The 20124-nt window shown below is 36.5% G+C and overlaps 1 protein-coding gene across 23 annotated transcripts in view; it reads left to right on the top strand.

Annotated features, from left to right (window-relative positions):
• MEF2C (myocyte enhancer factor 2C) overlaps positions 1-20124 on the top strand; it is a 140377-nt gene that overhangs the window by 12529 nt on the left and 107724 nt on the right. For 2 of the 23 annotated variants that reach the window (XM_065046515.1, XM_065046503.1), the window contains exon 3: positions 9622-9715. The exons of 13 other annotated variants lie outside the window; for them this stretch is intronic. The gene's annotated coding sequence lies outside the window, so the exon portion shown is untranslated. Of the gene's footprint in view, positions 1-1108; positions 1639-9621; positions 9716-12868; positions 13060-20124 lie in introns of those variants that run through there. 8 more of the 23 variants (XM_065046506.1, XM_065046514.1, XM_021291057.2 and 5 more) reach the window with 8 other exon arrangements.

Below are 20124 nucleotides of genomic sequence, written 5' to 3'. Positions count from 1 at the left end.
AAATAAAAATCCTGTCCTTTTTAGACAGTCTGCTGGTAACGCTGCGTTTCTGTGGGTAAGTCTGACAAGACACCGTCTCCAGCAGCCGGTCTGACCGGGACCCATGCGAGGGGGCTAGCGCGGTTGATCTACCCAGCGTTCCCCTTTGGGGAAAGGTGGGTTTTTTTTGCCCCAAACTTCGCCGCCGGGATGGCTCCCGCCGGGCCAGCCGCGGCGGGGTACGAACCCTGATGGAGTTTGGGAAGTTGGGCAGCTTGGCAGACGGGAGGACTCGGGAGAAGGAGCTCGGCAGAGGTGCGGGGGGAGTCCCCCGAGGGGGTGGGAATGCCGAGGGGCCCCGGTCAGCAGCGACAGCGACGATGGCCGCTGGTCCGCTGTCCCCAATCCCGCCCTCCCCTCCCGCGGTGCTGGCCCGAAGCTGCCCCGGGAGGTGCGGGCTAGCGGAGCGGTGTCTGCCCCAAGGGTGGGCGCGGGTGTGGCGGGGATGCGACACTTTGGGGTCGTTTCCCCAGCCCCTCAGTTTCCCGCACGCCGGCTCCGTCCCTCCGTTACCGGGGGGAGCGGGCGGCCGTGCCCAGGCTGAGCGGCCGCAGGGACAGCGAGAAGCCGCGGGGCCGGGGCTGCGCGTTCCTGAAAGCCACCTCGCAGCGATCCTGATCCTCCTCGGGCTGCTGAACCTCGCCGGGAACTAGGGGGGAAAATAAAAATAAATTAAAAAAAAATAATAAAAAAATAACACGCACCGGCTCGCCGTGTTGTCTTCGCTCGGGGATAATAAAGGATTGTCATTAGGTTCGCGTGTGGCAGATGCCATTACCCCCACCGCAAAACTAAAATTAGCAAAATGTCAGGAATGGAAAGATTGATTCGCCCAAGATGCAATTATCATTTAAAAAGTGCTTGATTGAGGTGCTGATGTTCAGTGATTTATTCTGCATACCATATACATAATTAAAGTAGTGTAGTGGAGTAATTTATCAATCTAGTTTAGACTAGAGGGGCAAGGAAGGGAGCTGCTGCCGCTGCTGCTGCTCTATGTTTGTTTTATTAAAACGCTTTCGGGATCTGATCCCGCCCCCTTTTTGCAAGAGTGAAACTGATTATTTCTCCAGCTCGGGAGGAGAGAGTCATTCGTTTGGGATTGTGGGAGAGAGAGAGAGAGAGAGAGAGAGAGAAATAGAGACACGGAGAAGGAGAAGAAGAGGGAGGAAGAGGGGAGCGAAGCAGAGAAGGACACCTCATCACGCGTGTAGTCCGAACCCCTTCCTCGCCTCCCCCTTCCCCTCCGCGATGTTACAAAGCCTGTGAGCTGCTCGCCTTTTTCCCATTCGCCTGCTGTCACTTCCTTCCTGGACGCTTTCAGGACGAGTCCGGTTACTTTTAATCCGACCAGCAGCTCAGCCACTTTCTCCTCCTCCTCCTGCCTGCACACACACACACACACACACACCCCAGACATCTTCTGGCTGCTTATTGGATTGACTTTGAAGGTTGTGTGTGTGATTCAAGGAGGCTGCATGTTGAACCAGGTGGTGAATATTTAAGGCTGGAAGAAGTAAAGGGATTTTTGCTTTTTCCTATGAAAGGAAAATATCTCAAGGACTAGTCTGATCATCCAAACAGCTAAATGTTTATAATGTAAGTACATGCGAAATTCAGCATCGGAGTAAATTAGAGCGGGCATGGTATAAAAGCCCTATGTGCATTTGCTGTTGCATTTGGAGAATGTATCAGTCATTGTCTGTGGAGTGGGATTGAGATTGCTTGCAGACTTTTTAAGTGTATGATTGCACTATAAATTGCTTAAAAGTAACTTTTTAGACAAGTGACAGAGTTAAACCACTGTCTAGTAAATTACTGCTGACTTGTCTCCGTCAGTGTCATAAGTGTTTAAACTTTGATGAAGTTAGTTTACATCATTTGTGTGCATGATCTTGTGAAGTGTTCGAAGCTCATTTGATTTGAATAGTTCACCTAATGCTATGACCTTGTAGTGCTTGCACCCTGATTTATCAGACTAAGGAAACAATCAATTTTGAGTGAAATGCTCTTAAACTACACTGTATCATAGGCTTTTCAGTTCTGGAGTTTAGGTAATGCATGCTCCCAAGTGTTTTAACTTTGCGCATCTTTCATTTGAATACTTGTATTTGAGATGGAAAGACCCCTGGCATTGATGTGGGAATTTAAGTCATAGGCTGCAAACCTCTTTTGGAATACCATGCTTTGGTCTTTACATAGGACTTTGAGTAGTCTTTATGTTTTTTAACACAAGAGAGGAGAGCTAATCAGCCCTACAAAACTGTCTGGTTTAGTTGCAGTACAGTTACTTACAGGCTAAGACAAAGTTTAATGTAAGTGAGAGACTTATAAGACTATTTGTGCATTATGTAACTGTGATACTTAGAGTTTCCCATAAAACTTAGTGTGACCTTCTGTCAGCCTGAAAAAAAAAGCAAGTACAAAGACAAACTAATAATTCCTTTCCTCAAAGAAACAAACAAAAAAGCAGCACAATGCAAAACAAAACTTAATGAATCACTGTGGGAACCTAAGCATTGTCTTTCATAGAAGAACTCTATTTTCTTTATCGTATATAATAATTATTATTAGGAAATACCTGTATTCTGAAATTAAATACTGTAATATACAACTTAAGACTAAAGATTTAAGAGAATTAAGCAGAGAAAGGCACTTTGCCAGTATTTCACTGGCGATAAGAAAAGAATTGTCTTCACACAAAATGCATTTTCCTAGGACATATCTGATGATCAGCTTAATGGCAAATGTCCTAGTTTCATATCTTTACTTTAAAAGAACTACAAGATGGACGATAAACCAATTATATTAGATACAAATGTGACTAGATTTCATTTATTGGCACTATCCTGGGTATTGTGGTTGAGGAGTAGAGATGTTTATATGGAGTATAATAACTCTAATCCCTAAAGGCTTGGCAGGGCATGGAAATAAAACCACCTGTGAACCAGTCCTAACCTCTGTGTTACATACATACTGATTTCCAGTTCAAACACTTAGGCAAATGGCCACTTTGGGGATTTATTATTTTGTAAACTGTTTTTGTTACATGATTTTAGGCACCTAAGGTCAAGTCAGAAAACCTGCAAGACTTTCTTTATGAGTTTTGAAATACCTATTATATTATTCTTTCCCTATTAATGAATACGTAATTCATATTGAGTCTAATTCTGAAGTCTCTGCTCACACTTAAGTCTCTTTGGAAGTAGTGGAAAAAATATTTAAAGAAGAACTTAAGGGAATGGCCCTTTATCCAGAGTGTCTGTGTTCTTTGTAATACACATCCATTTATTTAAAAAATTTGCTGTTTATATGTATTTTTGCTAATATGCCCAATATAGTTAGTGTGAGAAAATAGTTCTGGGACCTGAACATGAGCAAACTGGTCCCACGGAGAATGCTGAGAGTGCTTATATGAAAACGCACAAGTCACAGGAATAACGATTCACAGGATCAGGCCCCGAGGAGACCTGAACCTCCTGCCTGTCCCACAGCTCTCTTAAGACAGACACATAACTAATGACACTTTAAATGTCCTATAAGTGAATCCAGGAATCAGATATGTCTGTATCCTCTTACGATTACTTGACCAAGAAAAAAGGAAATTTAGGCTTACGAGCCTTATAGAAATTGGTACTAAATTATGAATATTGTCTGAGATTAAGTCTTTTAGATCTATGTTTCTGATCTGATAGTTTTGAAGTGTCATTAAGAAAAGTCATACAAATACTTTCTTACTGTGAATTGTCTTTCAATACAGGATAAGAAAATTTTTCTCGTGTTTTTTTCTATAAACACTCTTAATTTGTATACCTACAGCACATACATTCAAAACCAGTGAGACGCCTCTGTGAAATAGTTCTGTTTTTTAAAACATCTGAAATATTATAAAGAGAAATGAAGCGTTCTGAAGTTTTCTCCAAAAGTTTACTCCTGAAATATTCTGATAGCTCGCTATGTGGTACCTAAATATAGCTACATAGAAACTTAAAAACTGAGCAGGAATTGTTAATAGAACACTTTATGTGAACTTCGTTTCTTTTCGTTTTACTTTTCTCTGTAACAGGTTAATTTATTGTTCACCTGAATAGTTCATTTCTTCAGAGAGCTAAGAATGTTTCTACAACTCATTGAGCAATAAGTCATAAACTGTTATTAGGTGCTTGAAAGAATAAGCATTTGGTTTTTGATATGTACCCTCCATTTTTACCTGTTGGACAACATTATTCTAAATTAGATGATAATTTATCCAAAAATCAAGTAAGGTGTAGTGGAATTCTTTTGAAAACACTGATTATGAAGATGAACATAATTAAGGTGCTATATAATTTCAAGGAGTTTCCAGTCTCTGCTTCAGCATTTTGAAGTATAACCAAAGCAGTTATATTTGTGATGTATTTTTAAATTTTTGCTCCATACTATCAGCAGAGAGATTTTGCGATGTCCTCATGTGGGCTTTATAGCGACTTAGGTATAAAATACAAAAAAAAAAAAAAAAAAAAAAAAAAAAAAAAAAAAAAACCCACATGTAATTCTGAACAGCTAGAAAACTTCAGGCTTAAGAGTAGGGTTAGTATTCTGGTATTTGAAAAGGATGAAAATAGAGTTTTGGATCTTATTTCAGAAACAAAATGGGCTTAGAAGGACTCTGGTTAGCAAACACACCTGAGGGTGCAAGTGAAAAAATTGAAAAATTTACTTTTATTTTAATTTTCTGTTTTTAAAAGGAATTATTTGAGTCCTCTGACCAGCTCTAAGGTAATTTTCTCAGAACTGATGATCAACGCTGCGTGTGGACAGGTGATTAAAAGCTGGTGTCTTCAGCCCCCCGCTTTAATCTCACTGTCTCATTGACTGCAGTGCAGTAGAGCTTGTCTATTCACTCGGATCTGTCATCTTTAGGAAATCAGACCAGCTTATAGAGGCGATTCACAAAACCAACAGTGACAACAAAGTCTTATGTGCCTTACAAAAGAAGGATTAGGCAGTTCACATGTCATTTTGATTGGGCAGAGATAAAAGCTGATTGCTGCAGCACGGCAAGGCACACTTCAATTTCCATTGATTATTTTATAGGACAACTATAACTATGTTGCTTAGTCATCGTTAAACACAATTTAAAGGAAGGAAAACTCGATTTTGACATTACTGGTTTCATATGGCTTTATAGGAGAAGGTAGAGCCACTTGTAGCATGGTTATACACATTTAAAAAGCACTGTTTAATTCACCACTTTTGAGACATTTATTTAAAATGTAGTAGATGATTCTCCTGGGATTTTTTATAACACGTTTTTGCATAGGTGGTATCCTGTGATAGCAATTAAAAGTTCTTAAAAGTGCCTAGGACTATACGAAATTCACTGCAATTACCCTATTAAGAACTTATGTGCAGAGGAGAGCACATAAAGCATGTCAGGGATTTGCAGATTTATCAAAAAGGACAATATTGATTAACAAGTCACTCAGTTTATTCTATTATTTTAAAAAATGTAATGTGATGTAAAACTATATGTTGCATATGTGAACAAAGTGGTCTAGTTTGAAAATAGTTAGGAAATAAAATATTATCCCTATATTATTAAATATGTCATTTATCAATGAGAATAGAAACTTTCAGCTATTTGCATAATTTAGTTATAATGTACAGCCTTTAACATTTGGAAGTATAAAACTTCCAAGCTGATAACTCCTATGTTAATTTCTTACCGTTTTTCAAAAGAACTCTTTTTTTTACCCAACTGATGCCTCCTAGTGTTTCACATAATAAAACACTAATGAGTCAACGATAAATGTAAACATTGTTTTTTTCATTGTCCTCATCTTACATGATGCGTAAAATTAATATTTATGTCTTTAATTTTGTGTGTGTTATTATAATCAGACAGGAAGCTCCTGTAAACTCAAATGTTTCACCTTAATGGACACTAAAAGCACATTTTGATTTTCCTTCATTTTGGCTTTGCCTAGTTATATTTTGAAAAGTTTAATTTATATGCAAAATACATTATGCTTTTTCTCCTCTTGTTTCCTATGTGTATTACACTAACTTCTCAACAATGTCTTATGAGGCTCTAATGGGAATTTTAAAAAAATTTGGTAGGATAACATTTTGAAAAGTAAGCCCTTGGAAACAGGCAATAAATGCAGTTATAGAAAGGCTGGAAATATACTGAAGTACCTCATGCCCAAGTAAGATGAAAAAGACCAGTCTGAGACAAGCTCACTCATTACAGACGGTCCTTAAAGAATAGTTATCACATTTTGTAGTTGTTCCTGGTTATTCTACTGCTGAATAAGCAAGAAAACTGTATTAGAGCAATCTTCAAATGTTCAAAATGCGCATCTTACCCTTTTGATTGTAGATGTGGACAATCAATACTTTTGAAAAGGAATTTGTGTATGCAAAATATTGAAACAAGGCTTGGAGTGGTAAAGACTGAAATATAGTGTCCTTTTCTTACAGGATCAGTCTGGCCATGTAACCCTTGAATACCTGAAAAAATATTCATTTATATTAGAATTATATCATACAGGAGATTTTGTTTGTTTGTTTGTTTATTTGTTTGTTTTGATGAGGAGTTGTAATTTTCAAAAAGTTACCAGCGTGAGTGTGACAAAATACAACTTATGGGCCCCAGCTGTATATTTGAACTGTCAGGAACAGTCTTCTAATGATAAAGAAGCAGCCAAGACTGAGTGCACTTTTGAACATTTTAATGTCACAGAGTTTTATGTAAAGTATGAGATCAATTTAATGATGACATTGGAAATATAACCTGTTATTCTAAGACTTTCAAGAAAAGCAATGGAATTCCTAAGTACTTGTTCTAATAAGGGAGTTTTAAAGAGACATAAAAGGATTTTGCAATTAAAAATCGTAAGTTTACCAGTTAATATGGGTGATAAAAATTTGTGTCTTCTTCTCAATGCATATATGGTAAATTTAGGTGTCTGCTTACCATTAAAATGTTTGTTTTCCACTGAATACAGAGAGTTAAATCTCAGTCATGGAATGTAACATTTGGTTTTAGCATGTATAAAAAATGCAGGTTTTAGAATTGTGTTCTACCATCAGCTCTGTTAGTATTACATTTTTCTCCAGTGAGTTTTAAACTGCAAAGAGACCTTTCTGAGATCTGCTATTTATTTCAACCACTGAACATCAGATAGTATCCTAGCCTTTAAACTTCCTTGCATCGTGAAAGTGTTTCAAAGTACATAAATGGCACCTGTTATTCAGCCAGGAAAGCTAATGTACAAAAGTGATAGAATTTTCTCATAGACTTATATGGCTTCTTCCTTTGCAAAGAGAAAGTAAATTCAAAAGAGAAAAGAATTTTTAAGGCGGTTCAAGTGTGAGACTATTATTTTGAAATACAGCTAAACAGAACTGCACTAAGCATCTTTTTTCTCTTTTTTTTTTTTTTTTTTAAACATATAAATAGATTACAGAAATAGCAAATCCTAGAAGGACATTATTTGACTTATTTGACCTTTTTAGGTCTGGATAAAGTATTTGGGAATCATTTATTTTAACATTGTATGGAATGAACCCTCGTTCAAGATGGATTCAGTAGTCACACCAGTGAAGTCTGTGGCCTCGGCCCCTTTTGTCGTCCTCTGAGCAGGTGACTTTACAGTCACCTGCTTCAGCAGATCTGATGTCCTTATCTCCACCTGGTGCCACCTTGCCCAACATTGGAGCACTCCAAGAGCTCAAGCAAAGAGCAGTCTAGAGATCTTGGCCAATAGAGCCCGTCCTGGGAAGCCAATATCTGCTGCCTTCATTTGAGTTGGCCATAAGGCAGCCCACAGATTAGGGACAGGATGGAACAGATGGCATAAAGCTCCTCTGCCTTCCTTTTCCCAGGTTATAAACCACTGCTGATATGAAACTTAAAATCCAGCCTAACTGGTCTTCTCCAACTCTTATTTCTCCAGCTGTTTAATTGATTAAGTGAAGTTCATCACAAAAAAATTATTATTAGCAAAATGCCAGTGCAAGAATTCACCTCAAACATTACTGTCTTTTATCTCTCATCCCGCAAACACAAGATGTACAGTTAGGAAAACTGAATTAGAAATAACATTATTTATGTTTGCATTTATAGGTACTTGATACATGCCATTTGTGGAGCCCATGTTCAGTTGAATTTCACTATTTACTTTCAAGCAGTCAATCAATAGCCGTTAGCAAAGTATGTACAAAGGACAAGGAGGGAGGATTGTGAAATTGTTTATAAAACATATCTGCAAAAGTAAATATAATGCAGAACATTTTCCACGTGAAACACTACTTCTAGTAATATAAATAAAAGGTAGCATAGTAGCATGTGCTATTTATTTGATTTCTAACAAATTTGTCCCGTTACTGACAAATATATTGTGATATTATATTCCACATAATGGTGCATTGTTTTAATTCAAATAATTTCATTATTGTCAGATCATTACAGAAATTAAAATGTTCCAGAACGTATCCACCAGTGTAAGAAGCCAGACCACGTCGCTTTTCACTTATAAATTCCATAACGGACTTCTCAGTGCAGATTGTTTTAAATCATTTCATTGAGGTTGGGTGGGAAAACTGTCCCTAAAACGGGGAGGTGTCGTAGAGAAATGACAGGACACTGAGGTTCTGTCACTATCCCATCCCCTTCAGATGCATTTTGGCTTTGGACACGTGCTGCCCAGAGCTGCCCGTGTGGTTGCTGTAACTCTCAGGAATGCATGGACAGTTCGTAAAGGAAATTAATACAGTTTGCGGATACTCCATTAAACCAGCAGGAGACAGTATGTTCTCTATGCTTATCCTCAGGCCTGCTTTATCTCTGTCCATCTGTGTCCTCAGTGTTGCTAGTTGAACTCAAAACCTTAATCTTGCAGTTTTTTTCAAAGAAAATTCCTGTTGAAGTGTTTAGAAATCAACTTGCTGTGAATGATCCCTAATTGTCTCAGATGCAGGGCAGTGGTCTTAACAAATTAATAACAATGATTCTTTAAATGTGTTAGATACCCACAAGGAACTGATATTTTAAGCAGTATTTGATGAGAACCTATTATGCACACAGAATCCTGGAGAAGTGGTCAGTTTTTCCCTTATCTTGCTTAAATATGTAAAATACAGACGAAGAACTGATATAGCCGCCGAATGTGAAAAAATCCAGCTTATTACCCCACTGCAATATATGAAATAAGTGTGAAACTGCACACTTACCAAACTTCGACGTGACACATTTTTTATGTCAGAATACTGAGCCAGGGAATGGATCCTTGCAATGGCATACAAAATGTACAGCTTCATCCAAAACACACACACATAAAATTTAGAGATCAGAAATACGACCGTAAATGTTCAAAAAAGCCTATGGATTCACACGGTCATTTAAAACCAAATAGGATGAAGAAAATTTCTTTAATGTTCTTGGGAGCACACATTTAAAAAACAATATAACCCAAGTTTATTGGATTACTATTGATCTTAGGTATGTGACCTGTTCTTAGCAGTTGGGAATAATTTAAAGTTACATTTAAAAATAAGTATTAACTGAAAAATAATATTCCATCTTTTTCTTGAAAGGAAACACGATGGAATGATTGACAAGCTACCTAATTAAACCAGAACTGCCCATAATTTCATGTACAGAAATGGAGAATGCCTACCTATATCCTTGGTAGGTAGAAATCTGCATATCTTAACTGCGATAACAATGGGATCTGGTGCTTCAGTTTTGTTGTTGATGTTGCATTAAAACTATTCTGCTTAGCACAGAAACAGAAGATTATTCTTCTACATTTCCTATAATATTCTTGGCATACAAGTTGAAAACTGGACTAATATTTTTGTGTTTTTTTCCAAAACTTGATGTTGACAAAGCAAAGTGAGAATCTGTCTTTGGTACAAGTTCCAGTACTTAAATCGCCTTCCAGAATGTTCCATTTAGTTCAGTTATGGTTCCAGCAGATATTGTCACAAGCTCAGTATTACATTCTGTGGTGATCAGCAGAACAGTCATCTTGAAGGCATCCTTAGTGAGTGCTGTCTTTTTTGGAATTTCATCTTTTTAAAAAACGTATCAGAGATAAGATACGGCAGTAAGAGGCACAATGCAAATCCTTATAACAAATGCAAAGAAAGCAATAGAGCAAGTGGTATTTTTATGTGGTGTTTTAATGTTATTAGGATTTTTTTTCCCCTGCTTCTGTAGAAAATCCTTATTTGGGAGCACAAGGATTTCTTAATGGAGGCAGAGTGTGTTCTATATTGAACTTTTTTTTTTTTTTTCTTTTTTGTCCCTTAATAACAATATGAAGCAATATCTGATGCAGCAAAGAGGCATGACACAAAAGAAAGATATTCTGGTCTGTTTTGAAGAGCAGTACTTGTCATGTATCTGGACAAGTGGTGATTTTCTGGTGCTGCCTTCTGTTACAAGTTGCTAAATTTCATTTGTAAAGCAGTAGCACTGTGTTCTGCTACAGTTTTCTGTATAAGATTAAAGGCAAACCTGTTGTGAGACCATCGCTACTTTGACTGTCCCAAACAGGATGTGGAATTGCACTTCTACAGATTTCTGATGAAAAGTAATTTTGAGGATGGTCAGAAAGAAAGTACTTGTTCTTTCACTTTCCTATTTTCCTGATGGGATCGAAAAGAGAAAGCTGTTCCACTAATGGATCAGAAGATTGTTCTGTGAATTAAACATCATCCTAAAAATACAGCTTCCATGTTTGATAGATACAAGTTCAAAATACGATGTAGATAAAGCAAAAAGGCTTCTTTAAAATCACAACAAATCTATAGACGTACAGTACTGTGAGATTCTCCTGCTGATACTTGCAAAAAGAAAGAATAATCAGCATTCTTTTTCTCAAACGTTCGTCTAAATGTTAATCTTAAATGCAGAACAGTTAAATAAATGCCCACCGTTGTGTCTGTCCACAGAGCACGTTTTGAATGTATCTCAATCTAAACTAGATACATAAGATTAAAATACAGGTTTTCTATTGAAAAGGTGAACCTACAGAACAATCAGTTCCAAAGTATGCTTCAAATTTTAAACAAGTTTCTTGAACATTATTATCTCCAGCACCACATGCAACCCATTGGTGACCATTTCCAAGAAAGCCAGCGAGCAGGATCCTTCAATATGAACTCTGAAACATTAAAGAGAGAATTTCAAAAATATTTGTACATCTTTAACATACGATTCACTAATCATCACTCCTAAAAAGATACCTTAAGTTTACTTGAGGCAGAAGATGCAAGGTAAAAAAGTCTGCAAATGAAGCACAGTGTCTCAGTTCTCCAAGGGCAAAATCTGAATGAAAACTGCCAACTTTACTGAGGTGCTGTAACAGCTAAAATCTATTCAGCATGCCAGGATGTATCGAGGTAATTAGAAAGGACTTAGGGCCATATAAAAAGGGGGAATTTAGGTTTTACTTTGCTGTATCCTGTTGTCTGCTGTAATCCATGTCCCCAGACATGCATTTCTTGTAAGCACTGGTTTGACTTTTACAGCAGAAATTCAGGGTCTGAGAAACCCAATTTGAAATACTTCCTACCCTTAATTCAGATCAGTCCATAGAAAAGGCAATAATCTCTTTCTGGAAAGGTCATTGATCAATTGGCTCTGGAATATTCTGGGAGAAAGCTACTCTCAGTTTCCAAATGTGAGGCCATCCCATTTTTGTATAGATAATTAATATTCATCAAACGAAGGACTGTAATTGAGTCATATTTCACTGGAATACCACAGTTCCTTAGCTATTGAGTTGGTCTCTTCTACTATTTTGTCTCTCTTACTCAAAAAATTAAAGCCTTTGTTTGTTTCTCATCTGTAGTATACCTTAAAACTAGTTTAAACAGACGGTTCCATGCCATCTTTCCCATTGCATTTTATGACAAGTTTAATTATGCTTTATAAAATACAATGTATAGGCAGAAAGAGCCTTTTGTTTTTTTCTTTAGGAGTGTATTCATCAGAATGTGTGGAACTAGATCTTTTGTAAATACCTCTGTGTCAGTCTTCCATAATTTTTAGTGGTCTCATTCTTTCAGGTGAGCTTGTTTCTTGAACTGAAAGTAACCATGCCTAGCAAAGCTCTGAAATCTAGGATAGGAGTCAGAAACATGAGGTGGTGTTTGAATACAAAGACAACAAGCATGCTGTAAGTGACTAATGGATTGATTATAGGTTGACTGAGTCAGGAAGTACAGCTTCAGGGTGCAACATATTGCCCAGGCTACCTAAGAGTGTTTAATAAACCTTTATGGAAACAAATAGTTCAAAAATAGCCATTATATGTGCATGTTCTCAGCCATCTTCAGCAGAGCTTGGGTGGTACTTTAGGAAAGACCTTGTGGCTTAGCAAGCATGCCTCTTCACCCAGTTTCTTGTAAGGTTAATGTGCCTGTTGAATATGTGGGTGTGAATCCAAACCTGACTTCCTGACCACATTATTATGCTTGAATTAATGAAGAAGAATAACAGTTCTGGTTAAAAAATTGTGCCGATATGCAATCTTGACTAGTATTTATCCAAGAGCTTGAAACAGCTTGTAAGTCATAAAAACGTGCTGCTTTTTTCTCTTCTTTCAACTATAATTGGGAAATTCCAATTTCACAAATACAAAGAGAGCTTACATCCACGGATATTAATATGTTTATTTAACAGTGTTTCAGATGTAACTGAATATACAAAACTGTGCCCTTTGCTCATGTATTCCAGCATAATTCCACTGACTTGATGACCTACTAAAAACTGCTTTATATACAGAATTATCCTTCATGCCATTAATTAATATCCACCTCTTTTTCTCAGTTCCACTCTGGCTCTTTTTACAGACTCATTAGAAACAAAGGTACTATTGGAATAGAGCATTTCAAAAGAAGATCTCCTTATCTTCTCTTTTGGACCACACTAGGAAGAATGTGTAGACATCTGCCACTTCTTTGGCCAAGAACATTACAAGCAGACTTAAGCAGTTTACAAAGTCCCACTTGGGCATTAAGGTCTGTATATGTGCAGCTGCCATTCGCACATCCTGAAATGAGGTGGAAAATGAAGATGCATTAAATTATGTTCTAGAGCTTTTCACAGACTAGGCGAGTATATATCAGCACTTGTCTGCTAATTGTGTTATGTAATGTATGTATTAGTTTTATAAATACCAAATTGTTCCATTTTATTGGTGTAATACTGAAGTACCATCAGAATATTAGATAATCACTGGGTATGGAATGCATAACAGGCTGAGACCACTGGCCTCATGAGGTTTCCAGATTCTCTCAATAGATGACTTGTGCTGCTCACACCACTAGGTGCTATACTAATCTTTACTCAGACGGCAGTCACATCTTATTCCTAACATATTAGGCAAAAGAGAGTGTAAAATATCAGTGCAAAATTCAGAAAAGTTTGTACATCCTTGTAATTTGAATACTGTTTTCTTAAAAAAAAATAAATCAATTAAATAAATGTGCTCCCATGTCTATTTGGTCTATCTTCAAGTGATTAGCTGAAAGAGTAACAATGTAAATTACATCTGAAATAAAAGATTTATTTTAGAGACTCAGCAGAATTTCTGAACTCATTCCTGAGCACAAGTATGCAGTTCTGCTGCCATGATGAGTCAATAGCTGGGAGTGCATTTTAACTATTAGTGAAGATCAGGTTCTCCTTTTAAATTAGAATACATACCTTCCACTATTTGTGGTAGCAGTTCTACACTGAAGACTGTAAGTCACTGGTCCTTTTTAGAGACATCTTGGGCTCTCAGTCCACATATTCAGCAGCAAAACTGGAGCAGATACAAGCAGACATAGCAAATAATGTAATAATGTACTAGCAGATTATTTGTTTAATGTCAGTTTTAGGTACAACAGTGTTTTTGTTTGAAAGCAGAGGAAGGATACTCTACCTTCTAGGATGGCAGCCTGGATTTGGACGATGTGTATTTAACTCTTTCTTCCAGAACCTATTTTAGACGACTGTGAAAATTTTGCTTTTTTTGATGCATCAGTTCACGGTCTGTAGAATAAGGATGGTATTTCCCTGAGACAAATTCTGTGGGACCCAGACACTGTGGGAATGGTGGCCATATGAGTATCACAGGGAGTAAACAAGACAACGTAGAATATAAATATGTAGTTGCTTTTGGAAAGTTACAGTCTAAAGCAAAGTGTACAGCCTGCAACAGACTCTTAGATAACTTCACTTTTGTTAGAGAGCCATTTTAATTAAAGTTTAGAACTTTCTGCTTCTTTCTGTCCATTTTTCTTCTACTTCTTTAGTTGTTGTGCCAAGGTATCCATGTGTGTTTCTTCCACTGTCATCTGGCTCATTCCCAGCAGATGCACACAATCTGTTTTGCTGTCACTGACAGGGCTCAGTTTATGGAAAGAATGTGACAGAACATGCTGCTGTAGTCACTTATACAGGATTCGCTTTTCCAGAAAGTAACAGATTTTTATTTTTTTTAATATATATAATTCAGTCATAGGGTTTTATCTGGGCTACTCTACATCAGGTCAAACAGGCTGTTTGTTTAATGTCTTAGCTTTCTAATTCCTAGTTTGTAAAATATAGATTTGCCAGTAATGTATATAGGAAACCATAACAACATATTGACAGACCTCAGTTTCAAGCAGTGTCCATTATCCTGGCCATTCTGGAATAAATGTAATATTTGCAACTCTTGTTTAGAAAACATTATGGTATTTCTTTTAAATTTTCTATTCCAATTTATAAATATTGCTGATCATCCAAAAATGTGGAGTCTTGAGCATCCTGCATGCGTATGAAGCATACCAACGGATATTGTATAAAGGATTGTGTGTTCCTTCTAGTGCAAAGTGCTCGTCCAGCAAGAGGCTGCATAGATACAAATAGCAAAGGGAAAATTGACTATTTGGGGCTTTGTTGCCAAGGGAAAAAAGGCTTTAAACACGATAAATGTTACCATTTATTGTTGTGTTGTGGTAACACCTACGGGTCCTGACATAGAATAGGGCCTATAGTGCATGATGCTGTGCAAATATATATTAATGTACAGCCTCTACCTCAGGCATTAGCAGTTTGAACAAATGGGATAAACAAAGAAGGCATAAGGAAAAGAAATTCAGATAGTTTTACTATTAAGAAAGTCCTGCAGTTTTTCTGCATTCAGTCGGAAGAGCTGGTAATTAAACTTTATGGAAAGTGTCTAACCAGCATAATGCTGTTTATGAGGTAGTGGGGTGTTCTTGTAATGTCTTTGCCAGAGGAAAATTAATCAACAGCTCAAATTTGGTAAATACTCTGAGTTACTACTTTGTTGCCATCCACCTCTATCCCGATGAGGGCAAGGATGACAATAGTAAATTCCACACCGGGCTGCTAATGTTACAGCCTAAGCTGTTAAAAAACTGTTAACATTAAATATGTATGGGCACACTAGATGTTTATTAAGGAATAGAATTTGTTTTACAAGCTGATGTTGCCGGTAATCCTATTATTTTCTTTCTTAATGGTCTAACATCTGTCTTTGAGTTGTACTTTGTTCGGATGGGTTGATGTCTCTGCATTCTCTTTTATCTATAGCTCAAAAAAAATATTCAGCAGTGGAAATCTCCATTAAATACTAAAATCAAAATCTAATTTAATGAGCTTAGGTACTCGGCTGTATCTGAAATAGCTGCATATATACATTAACATAATTTAAATATATTTCAAGAAATTTAATATGAATTTCTAGACATATTTTAAAACACTTTTTCATTTTTGAGACTGCCTTTATATACTTAAAACTCTGAATTCTTTACATAAGTTCAGATTTTATGGTTTTGGCAGGGTATATAGAAATTGGTAGGTTATCTAGAAATATGCTACAGTAGTAGACTGCCATGTTAACTACGCTTGTGGTTTTTCTGTAAAATCTCTTCCTATGATCGTGTACATATATTTATACATATGTACACATATACATATATCTGTGTGCTTTATATACAAATATATATGGTTTTCAAACTGTGCTTGCATACCTCTGGGTATGCCTTACACTGTAAATAAAACTGTCAAATGTCTCTTCACAGTTAGACCTCATAAAAATAATCAGTCCATAAACACGTGGTGCTCTTTTTTCACATATATACAGTTACTACATAAAATGAAAGTCTCTCTGCTGCTGTTCTAGACTTACAGACCTCCTATATTATGGGTTAGAACTACAGTATTTTTTAGTGGTTTTTTTGTGTGTACTTTTATATTTGTTTTTGTATGCGGGTACAGGAATGATATATATAAGCATCCCAAACATAACATTTTTTTGTTTTTATCGACAGGTTGGATTAGAAGATGACTGTAACCATTTATAGTTTCTATTACTATATCTTTAGTATTATTTTTTGTTACAAGCTAGATCTTTATAGGATTTCTGCAAATAATACTGACTTTTTCAATTAGTCCTAAAATTAATTTTGGATGGGAAACATTAATATGTGTATCTCTAAAAGACAAATATTTTCAGTATGTCAGTTATGACACATAATGTAAACAGGAAAGCTAGGAGGAATTCGGATCCTCAAATTATTTCTTATGCTACCTCCCTGCCTTGATTGCTAGGCTCGGTCCAACTCCAGAAAGAGTGTTGCCACTTCACTATTACACTTTTAAGAACAAGATTACAAAAAGACCAGCATATTTATTAGTAAATCAGACAGACAGAAGTGGATGGGGTCCTTTAATACATTTCTAAATGAGTAGATTGTATAACCCAATATGTATTAGAAGAGTTGATACTTCTACAAAGTGTCAAGAAAGAGGCCAAAGACCAAAGGACTATGAAATATATCACCTTCTCGTTGTGTCAATATGTAATTATCTAGATTTTTTAAAAATTTATTTCTTTTAAACTTAAGCATATTAATTATACTTTCTTAAAAAACAAACAAACAAACAAACAAACAAACAAACAAAACCCCTATAAACTGAACTGCAGTTCAGCATAGCAATATATTCCTTTTAGATTCAAATCCTAAGCACAAAAATCTCAAATCTGTTAGCCTGGTACTTCATGGTCCTACTTGGAACCTGATATGGTAAAAAAGATGAAATTTATACACATCCAGATTTGCAAAATCAGGTTACATATTCCAAAACTGAATAATTATAATATAGAACTCTATTTTGTAGGTTTGCCAGTTTCAGAGTCTATTTCAGATATCAGTGCTGATCTTGGCTGTAGATATATCACAAGTGAGAAGAGGTAAAGTCAAGATTGTTTGGATTTTTTTTTCCTCATTTTATACATAGCTGATAATTTCCATCTAAAAAATAAAATCCGTATGGAAAGCTGAGCAAGTGATTAGCAGAAAAACGATAGTCTGAGAGCTGCTTTTCCATAGTTTTAGTTTGCATAGGTCCGACACTTAGCTTTTTGTTCCCCTTACTTTCATCTCTGTGGAACTGGGACTAGTATTTTCAGTCTTCCAGTAGTATTTCAGGAGTAAATATTGACATTTACTTATGTGATAGGATGAAGATGCCTTTATATCTTCAGATAAAAGAAAATATATAGAATCGATCAGTAAGTCATGTATCAATGTACATTTTATGCTATGTAAAGAACTGGAAAATGTCATTAAATGGATTAGTTGGATATATGATTATACATTGGAAAATTAACGTAAGATCAATACTAAAAAATTACATTTTCTTTCTGTTCACAATGTGGAACAGTACGGACTTTTTGGCTTGAAAATACTTTCCAGTGTCTTGCCGGTCGCCTGCTTTCGATGGGGGAACCACCCTCCATCGGGGTATGAAGCAGAATTTTTCACTCTGTCAGCATAGATGTGGACCTTTCATGAGCAGAGACAACCTGATTTTGTGATGTTAGCTGCCCCAAAAAATGTATTATTCATGGAGCCAGGCTCTTCACCAGTAATGGTAATCTGGATGTCCTGGGCTAGTACTGCCCCTAGTGAAAGCACTGTTTGTTTGGGCATTTTTTTTATTTTTAAAAATACACTTATCCTTTTTTTATCTGTCTGCCCCAGCATGTGGAATTAACAGATTTCTCAAGAAGAAATTATACTTATCCATAATCTAAGAGAGAAGGGGACTGTCTGGTTGGAGTCAGGGTTGACCACTGCCTCTTAAATGACACACAGGTTTGGCTGTGACATGCAGTCACACTCCACCTGCATAAATCTCATAAATAGAAGTTGTAGAAGTTATAAATATATAATTACACACAGGCAGGAGATACCTCACAAATGATTCATTTTGAATCACTACATTCCACAAACAAAAATGTCAGTGATCAATTCCCCTGTTGATTATATTACGGCTTTCCATTGCAGTTGTATTTTGTCCTTGGCAAAACTACTGACGTTTTTTTAATTACAAATTTATTATTTTGAGGAAAAATATATTATTTTGGGGTGTACTTTTCATAGCACCCAGAAAAATTACCCATGTTAACTGTGTTAAGATGGCTAAGAATGAAGCAGCTCTTTTGTAGTAGCCTTTCTAAGTTATTTTGAAGACAGCTCAACTGACAAAGATATCTAATATCATGTTAACATTTTTTTAAAAAATTGGCAGTTATTAAGCTTTCAAATACACCATCTCAGTAACTGTTCCAATTTTTAATTTCTGTTAGCTAAAAAATGTGAAAATAAGGACAGATAGCTTTGTTGTTTCCAAAGTCTCATAGTTCTGTTTTAGGTTGTTTGAAAACTTAACTGCTAAAATATGAAATGTAAGCAGCTGAAAATATAATATGCCTTATAGCTCCCTGGTTGTGCAGATTACTACTGTATAGAAAAATTCCATTTGATGGGATAAAATGAGACCTCTCTCTTCATTATTTGGATTATAATTGGCAATACAATTGCAACCCGTAACATAAATCTGCTTTCTTTATGTCTATATGACAAAGTGTTGGTATGAGATAGGCTCCAATTCTGAAAAACGAAAAACAAATGTGCAAGAAAGCTCTAACTCAAATGGTGAGTTAAATAATTTGCATCCCAATTAAAGTCATGCCTAGACCAGATCCACTGGGCAACTCAAGCATTGAAGGATCTGCCGTTACAGTCACCAAGAAGAGCCAGGGCATTTCTGAAGCTGAGAAGAGAAACAGTTCATTATGAGAAGGTAAACCAGATATTTAAGAAACCTTTAGCTTGTCTCTTGACAACAAGATCATCTGCAAATCTTCAATATTTTCTTAATTTTTATGGTGTATATCCATACAGGGCATGCAAGGCAAAGAGTTTTTCTTCTCCTGTGCACAGTGCACACTTCCTATAAACAGAAGTTGGCTCATGGACAAAAGGATTGTATATTTATGCTAAAAAGAAAAATGCAAAGGAGCAAGCTGATCTTTCTGTCTGTGTCATCAAAAAGATATTGTCCGCTACTTCTTTCAGTCAGAAGTTCTGCACACAGTAGCTGCTCAGTAAATCAGGAAACAGCTACGTGTGTAGCTATTTCAGCATTACATTAAGCTAGTGTTTTCCTTCCCTAAATACCCGCTGTTACATAATGCCACTGAAAAAATCTTTTCACAGAACTGAAAAATACTCAAATTATTTAAACAAACCTATCTGAGAGGTCCCTTCCTTTAAACAGTAAGGCCTAGTGGCAGTGGAAAGTCTTTTTTTTCTCAGTGATTGGTTTGTCTAGTTTTGTTTCTTTGCCTACCTTGTTTAATAAATAAATAGATAAGGAGGTCTGTGCATTTTCTATTCTGAATTTTTGGACTGTGAGAAGACCTTTTGTGAAAGCCGTTTCTCCTCCTCAACTGGACTGGTGGTACAGGGAGTTGCGTTGTCATCAGCAAAACTTGTGTAACCATCTCCATAAAGTTCTCTGCCCTTTTACTGAAGTCTTGTTAGCTCCAGAGCAACTCCACTCCACATGAGAACACTCACCAAACATGTTCAGTCAATTTCCTCACATCCTGAAGTGCCAAATTTTCAGTATGAAGTAGAGAACATTAGAGGAAAATGTTTGATATGAAAACCTCAGACCGGAAAGCTTCTTCCTGTTTCCATGAAACTGAGATAAAGATCCATGTTATAAAAATG

Source organism: Columba livia, chromosome Z (assembly GCF_036013475.1).
Source record: "Columba livia isolate bColLiv1 breed racing homer chromosome Z, bColLiv1.pat.W.v2, whole genome shotgun sequence".
Classification (NCBI taxonomy): domain Eukaryota; kingdom Metazoa; phylum Chordata; class Aves; order Columbiformes; family Columbidae; genus Columba; species Columba livia.
The sequence above is the reverse complement of the archived record's forward strand: the minus strand, read 5'-3'. Positions and strand labels throughout refer to the sequence as shown.